The following is an 8281-nucleotide window of genomic DNA, read 5'->3' on the forward strand; positions in this document are numbered from 1 at the left end:
ACATCTCATGACTGACTGGATCCATGAAGGTGCAAAACCCAACTTAGTCAAACATCCATGCAAGTATTGCCACTCGACCCTATCGTACGCCTTCATCATATCAATTTTCAAGGCGAAGTAGGGTCTCTTACATGTTTGTTTCCTGATTGTGTGCAGGCACTCGAAAGCAATGAGTGCGTTGTCGGTAATGAGACGACCAGGGACGAAGGCACTTTGTTGTTCCGATATAATGTCAGGCAGAATGACTTTCAGTCGATTCGCTAGAACCTTCCTGTGGTCCTCCGCTCCACGCTGCACCACCACCACTCCTTCCCTCCCTCTTATCCCCATCGAGCCCCACCAAACCCTAGCCCCAACCTTCTCCCTCTCTCACGCCGCCACCTACCTCCCTCCACCCTTTCTCTCTTCTCTTCTCTGTGAGAAAACGAACACGAACAGGGGAAAACCATACTGCCACCATCCTCTTCACCATGGCGCCGCCTCTACCGGCCGCCCCTCGACGAGCCGACGCCACCAGAAGAACCGCTTCGTTACCCTCTACGTTCGGCTGCTAGGAATCGACCGCGGGCTCGCTACTTCACCGGCAAATTCGTCGTTTCCTTCCTCAAGTCCGGCGACAAAACCATCGATTGCGGCCGCCTCCGCCGTCCCCCAGCTAGTCCGAGCCCTCCATCACGATCCTGGTGAGTGTGCGCACCTCGCAGGCCTCTCCTTGTTCTCCATCCGCCTCGATTTTGGTATGCCGGCGTTGATCACCGTCACTTGCTCGCAGAAGTTCGTCGCCGGCGATGCTCCGGTGGTTCTCCGGTATCACCACCAACACCATCAGGTTCCTTGTGTTCTGGCGCATCCCCGACGCCAAGTTCCCTGTCCCGATTCGCCTTGAATCGCCGGATTGTTTGGCTACTGGATCTCCCCGCCATGGCTGTTTCTTCCCAGAACTTCCGCGTCGGCCTGGTTGAAAAGTTCGCACACCTCTTTCGAAACAAGATCAGATGCATAGCCCAGATGGTTGGTCGTTTGCCTGGCTCGTGGAGATCTTGAGTTCAATTCCTTTCACAGGCAATTTAAGCACATGTTTTTCTCTCTTTTTGCCAGATCTGCTAGATCTTTTGCATATGGGCCTCAGCCCACTTGCGCACTAGCTTCTTCTTCGCCCGGCGTGCGACAGCCTATTATCTACCGCTGTCTCGGCGCAGGTCCGGCCCAATTCGCTCATGCCTTTCCTCTCTTCTTTGTTTTTCCAGAAAATGTTCAAAACTTGCAAAATTCATATCTCCTAAACTATAACTCGAAATAAAATGTGTTCTATATGAATATTGATCAGAAAAACATGAGGAACATGAATATGCCATCCATGTCTGCTGTTGCATCATGCTTCATACCATCTCGTGATAGTTTGCATTATCACCTAATATGGAACATATGGAATATGTGGGATATTATATATACTAGTAAGCAGTGGCGCGGCGGCACGCCGCACCCGTAAGATGACTAAGAGGCGAGTGCAATGTCAAGTATAGGAATCACTGATCTCAAAAAAAGTAGGAATTATTTTCAATCACTTGGAAGGTTCTTGCATAGGTGAGAAGAGACGGTCAACAATATAAATATATCTTGAAATCCCATCAAGTTCGCTAGGTTGTCGGAGAGAAATACAGAATGAAAGCATAACAGATCCCAAATTTACTAAATGGGGAACACTACATACATCTGTTGACGAAAACTTGAAGAACATAATAAATATTATACCAAGATAACTATCTTTTATACTTTGTGGCTTCAGAGATACGAAATGCTCGCCGTTACAGTCATCGTCCATCTTGGAGGATGTGAATGATAGTTATTTTTTTCTAAGGGCCCAGCTTCATTGTCGTCATCAGGGAAGCTTGATGCAATATTTTCAAAACAGGAAAACTTGTCAGAGCATTCACCGGTCACCCACCATCTTGCCCTAGTTAAAATAGAAAATCTGAAATACAATTTAAGGAAAATAATAGTGAAGAATCTCTTCCCACAGTTCTTTCATGGATGAAATATCTCAAACAAAAAGATGGTAAAGCCTGTTAAACCGGACCCAGCCTCCAGCCCCCAGCCTCCCGTACCCCCAGCCTCCCAGCCCTAGCCGCCGCCGCCGCCGGTAGCGCCACCGGGGCAAAGACCCACGGGGCGTGGCGGCGGCGGGGGCCCTTCCTCGTCGACGCTTGGTGGACGGCGGCCGGATCTCCCTCCCTCGAGCATGGCGGACGCGCGGATGGGATGGGCGGCGGCGGCTGCGCTGCGCCCCCTTCTCCCGTCGGCTCTCCCTTGTGGATCGGCCGGCGCGGTTGGGATGGGCGGCGGCGGCCTGCTGCGCCCTCCTCCCGTCGGCTCTCGCAGCACTCCGGCAGGGGCTGGTGGTGGGCGGCGGCCAGGCCCATGGCCTGCGCCATTTCCCCCCCGCCTCTCGCCGGTGAGTGGAGGCTATCTCGGGCTTCACCCGCGACACGAGGTCGCCTGGGGCAGCAGCCTTGGGTACGACGGTGGAGGTGGCCCTCTTCTTCGCCGGAGAGGGTCGGCCTGCGGTTGGTGGTGGTGGATCTATCGATCTATCACCGCGTTCCAGCGGCGAGATGGAGATGCATGGAAGCCGACGACGGAGTCGCTGGTGGAGGGTTGGAGTGGCCAGCCCAGGATGGTCGCCGACGTGGAGGTCCGACCTGAATAAAGGCGGTGGTCCTAGGGTCTCTCTTGCGTGAAGAGGAAGACCTACCGGAGGCCTGGACTCGTGATCTAGCCGGAGTGTTGAGTTCCGGAAGGCTCCGCCGGCGAATGTAACAGTGCTTTTTGCCTGGAGTTTGCTGGATCGGTGGTATTCGGTCGTGCGCACCCATGCTTTTATTCCGACCGATTGGTTCTGGAGGGAGCGGCGCGGAGCTCTTTTTCTGTGTTGACATCAAGTGACTATGGATCCATGATGAAAGTCGGAAGAAGAGAAGTTCATGAAGGCCGGAGGGGAGGACTAGCTAAGGGAGGTTCAAGTCTCCGCGCTGTTGATGGACTTGCTTGGTGTTCCGGGCTTCACAGCAGCGGTATGAAAGTGGGGGCGACAACACAGGTGAAGTTCAGAGTCCTACCTTTCAGGGTGAAAACCCAAGGTCTGACCTTAACTGGTTGTGCCTGACAACGACCTTGTTGGAGGCATTGTTTTGAGAGCGGGGACTATCTTCAGGGTGAAAACCTAAGATCGTTGATCGGGCGACGACGGTGTTAGAGCACTGTTCCCTTCTTGGAGGCGTCGTTTTTGGAGAGTCTGTATTTCAGGTGTTGTTTTGGCGGTGGATGTATTGCTGTTGTTAGGCCCGAGATACTGTAGCGGGACTTTTGTTTCTTAGTTTTCTTTTCCTTTTTTTGGCTGTGTGCATCCGTAGTGCCATTAGGGTGGTGCGTTGTTGCAGAGGCTGGGTGTAATTGGTATCTTTTTGATATTAATATATTCCCTTTATCGAAAAATAAGAAGTAAGTAAATCTATAGTCCGCACAATGGAGATGTATCTAACAGTTATTGTCAATATAGGTGTAGAGGTGATTTCAAAGTCATGAACCCCGAATGTAGCAGGTTTCATCCTTTTTTATCCCTAATATTTGTGCAAAATGGTAAACTAAATATATGTGCAATTGCTCAGACTTCACGGTGACAACAACAGTGGCTCAAAACTTCTCAACTGGTTGCAGCACCCTAGAAGCACAATTAGACCAGAAGATGTGCATCCATGACCATTCCATACCAAACATATATGTCATGTTTTATCTGTTCCCCATATTACAGAGGTAAACAGAGCAGTATACAATGGAATTTATGCATGATATCGTGATTATGAAACTAATAATTCAAAGTAATCTACAAACATATATGTCTTAGTTTCTGATGCTGCTAGAGGAAGGTTGATGGGCAACAGCTCTTCCTTTTGTTCAAAAGATTCACCACAACAGCTCTGGACTTCATACTGAAAAGTCTTGCATTAAAAGAAATCAGACATGCACATGTACTATTGTAGAACTTATATGTACCATGTTAACCAAAATAGCAAATATTTCAGAAGGAACACACCTTCCAATACATCATGTAAATCTTGTAGCACAAAATGTAAAGTAAAGCAGGACTCTGCGTGATAACTTAATTACTCAAGAAAACATGTAAGATTAGGATGTGATACTGAATCACTTACTTAACATCTCAAGTTTACTGTAACAGAAATAACACCTAGGCATCCTTTCCGTCTGTTTTTATTTCGGAAGCATGTCAGGAATATATCTTTCCTTTGTACCACCTAGGAATCAGGAAGCACAATCAGGAGCGCATGCGTAAGGAGGAGCATCAGTGGAGAAGTCATATAGCTAGGAAGGATCTTTCGAGCAAAATGGTGGTAGCGGCTTGGCCTGCTAGCCAGTGTCGCCTGTGTTGGCTACCTAGAGCAAGTTGAGAAACACCCAGCTCGTCTCTCTACGACCCTACCAACGCTGCACAACCAAAGAAGTATAAGAAACGGCCAACCCCAGGAGTGGTGCAAAATAGTTCAGAAGTTGGCCTAAAACAGATTTTTAATGGCATATAAAAATAAAGGAGAAATGAAAATCATGGTCAAAGTACATGGTAGCAACAATAATTTGGTTGTAGTCGCAACTGTCAACCACTAACAGACAACACAACACTCGTTTACCCATTTAGCTTACACCGAACTATAGTAGTTTGCCACACCAACTGTGCATATTGCAACCATCAACTGTATCGCGGAAGAAATAGTATAAACGAAGAGCTAACATACCTTGTAGCACAAGGAACAATTGATTAACACTTGGGGTCGAAGACCTAAAATTAATCCATCGAGAATATTACCAACCTGCAGATCATGATAAAGAAGGAACCGTCTGCAAGTTTTCAATTTTTTGATCAAAAGCATTGGTGCAGCTGTGTATAAGCGTGTGCAGTGTATTGGATCACAAAGCTACAGACAATGACAAAGATATTCAGTTCTTTTTACTACTTGTCCTTTATTTTTCTTCTTTTTTATAGTTTTATCTCTCTAGCACATTCCGGTTCATCATCCTCTCATCACAAAACTTGCATTTGGTATGCCATTCTATCATTAACAACAATAACTTAAACGAAAAGTGTTTTTAGCTCCTGAGCTCCAGTGCTCTCACTATGTTAAGAAAAATTTAAAAATATTTTTACAAGTTATAAAAATCATGAAAATAATTCTGAAGACTGTCATTGATACATTCCACAATCATGCAAAATCCCAATCTGAAATTCTTTTTATTTTAAGCTAGATAAAAATGACAAAATCTGATATGTTTTGAAGATTTGAAAATGAGTACTTAGATCTGCAATTTTGTCATTTTTGTGTAGCTCAAAATATTAAGTATTTGAAATTGATTTTTTGCACGTTTGTGAGATACATCATTGACTATTTGCAGATTTTTTTCCAGATTTTTTTGAAACTCAAAAATATGATTTTTGATTTTTTTTTTAAAACGAGATCACTGGTGCCCATGTGCACCAAATCTCTGTCTAACTTAAATACCAATAGTTGTACGGTCGTACCAATCATATGCATCAGGGTCGTACCAATCATTCTATCAGTTGTAAATGCTAGTAGTCCACTGCATATTAATTTGCACACAAAATTTGATTATCACATAATCATGTAAGGATCATATTCTTTAGAGGTATCATCAAATCTTTACTGGATGTGGCGATGTCCTGACAGGGACTCGTTGCCAATTAACTATTATAAAGAGAGCCAATTAGGAGACCAGAAAGTCTGAAAGAAAAACACAAACGGAGGAGCTGATCGAGCTATTCATTGGTGCCGACCGATTTACTACGGAGAAAAAAAATGAATGGAGAAGAATCAGCATGAGTGTGTTAAGTTGATGTGTGTACGTATGTAATTTGTTGTTTGATTTACTGAGAAGCTGAAAGGCGAAGAACACACAGGAAAAAAGTCGCGGCAGGATTTCCTAGAAGGGAAGAGAGAAGGATGGACAGATTTCGCGCCTCCAAGCACCATAATCTACGGCAGGAAGGTCAAGACGCCTGGCAGGAACAGGACAGAAACTGCTGGCATCATCACAGATTCACAGCCATGAAGAGAACACCTCTAGTGAAACTGAAGGTTACAACACAATGCATGAGCCAGGAGAACACCCGCACCTCCTAGCATCATCAACCGAAGGATGGAATCTACGCAGAAGGAGGCATGACGTGATATATCAATAGAAGAGCAAAAAAAGAAAGCTGATAGTAACACAATGGCTCATCAAGTTGAAGAAAATCAGGTTCCTGCACACAATGAGGATTACTATGTTAAATACACACAAAATGTGACGTTATAGTTGGTATAAGATGAAACTGAAACCAGTTGCAATGGAACAGTCAGAAAACAAAAATTATTGGCAATTACAAATCGATGCCATATAAGTTAGTAGTCCACATAGAAAAACCTGAACTTGTCTACCATTGTTAACCATCATTTCCTACAGGTGAATTCCTCAAATTTTAATCTATACCTAAAAATATCTGCCCAGCGACACACTCATTTTCCAAACGATAATGAAGGTAAATCCCCAAATTTTAATCTATAGTTCTATACATGCAGAAGTATCCTGCATGGCAACATCCTCATTGCAGCCGCCACTGAAAGATACTTCCAGGGGGTCGCAATCCCCCGGTACGAATCTGAGATCGAGCATCAGCTTCGAATTTCGACCTGCACCAAGCCCAGATCTACATCCTGCAACTGGCGCTGCAGCAGATGTAGATCGTGAAGAAGCCTCCCCATGAGGTCACCTGCTCGAGGTAGTCCTTGACTCCCATCTCCTTCTAGAAGGCGTTGAGGAATTCCTCTCCGTGCCGGTCTGGGTGGCACGAACCTCGATTTTCTGGATGAGCAAGTCAATCTTCATTTTCTCCTTATCCTTCGCGACACAGATGCCGCTGGGCTCCTCGAGGTCGGCGATGAGGCGAAGCTGCGTGGTCTTGCCGGCGCCGGTGCCGCCCACGAGCCCAACTCTCTCCCTGCGCTGCACCTTCCAGGACACGCGAGGGCCACCCCCCTTGTACGACTTGGAGATGCTCGCTAGATGCATGGACCCCCGTCGGGATGCTCGAGGCGCCTCTATTCGGTCACATATTCATGCCCAATCCATGGATCGGCCATGCTCGATGGCGGCGGGAGGGGAGAGATGGGGAAAGGATTCGCCGGGCAATTAGGCGCCTCTATTCAGGAATTCTAGCCTGAGAGGATTATACAGGAGGAACGGTCCGGCAGAGCTGCTACAGCAAATGACAGGAAGAAGAAAAACCACAACAAAACAGGTGACTCTAAGAAACTGCTAGATAAATCCAGAAGCGGCGACCAAACCGGAATATGCCACGTTTAGGCACGCGTGGCACCCAACCACAGAGCACCGAACGAAACGGAGCAACCAACCCAATCATCGAAAGTGTAGGGAAAAAATATTGGTGAGAGCCGGTAACCGGTTGCCACCCAGTAAAAAAAAAAGAGACGAAAAATAACGGACTAATCCAACCAATATTGGGATAAAATAGGAGGCTACGTGTCAAACAACTATTGGACAGAGAAGTGGATAAATACTTTATCTACAGTGCTCAAATCACTTTGGGACGGTAAACATGTTTACCTTTTATATAGTGTATAATGTTGCCCCGGTTCCATTTAACCTTGAAGTAGCTCACCCCTGCCATGTTGCTATGCTAATCAACCATTAACTTTGCCGGTAGAAAATGCAACTCCAACCTAATTTGTTTGTCCGGGGTTCCGACTCCGATTAAATTGGATAAGTGCATCGCATCATCCTTGCCATGTCCAGCATGCATATTATATCTGGAGCATGCCGATTCTTCTGCGTAGTAGTAAGATTTGCATCCGATGTTTGTTGTAGCATTTGCTTCTTCCCGGATAGGATCACGAAGTGGTGTGGTGAGATACGACAAGTTCTTCTCGCGGCCTTTTCACAAAGTAGCCCTCTCTCTTCACTTATTTTACTCTCTCCCTCGCACTGCTATCCTTATGTTGCGCTTCTTTATCGAGTCACGTGTCCTATTCCACTTGTTTACCATAACAATCCTATATGTATCATTCCTTACCCTTAGCCGTTGCTTGATGTTTGAGCCTTGCGAGTCGTAGGCGTCTTTAGGATCTGTTGTTTATCTCGATCTGATATCGGGATATGTTGGGTTGTTGGGAGGTTATCACATGCTATATTAGTCTGT

The 8281-nt window shown here is 46.1% G+C and overlaps 1 long non-coding RNA gene across 4 annotated transcripts; it reads left to right on the forward strand.

Moving 5' to 3' along the window:
• Positions 1-297: 297 nt before the first annotated feature.
• On the forward strand, positions 298-6512 carry LOC127323320 (uncharacterized). 4 transcript variants are annotated; one of them, XR_007865546.2, is made up of 4 exons: positions 298-683; positions 773-1011; positions 1099-1199; positions 5754-6512. It is a non-coding gene; the product is annotated as an uncharacterized lncRNA (long non-coding RNA). The 4 variants fall into 4 exon arrangements; XR_007865548.2 differs by having other exon boundaries at positions 5783-6512; XR_007865543.2 differs by having other exon boundaries at positions 3666-6452.
• The last annotated feature ends 1769 nt before the right edge of the window (positions 6513-8281 follow it).

The sequence above is a fragment of the Lolium perenne genome, chromosome 4 (genome assembly GCF_019359855.2).
Source record: "Lolium perenne isolate Kyuss_39 chromosome 4, Kyuss_2.0, whole genome shotgun sequence".
NCBI classification, from domain to species: domain Eukaryota; kingdom Viridiplantae; phylum Streptophyta; class Magnoliopsida; order Poales; family Poaceae; genus Lolium; species Lolium perenne.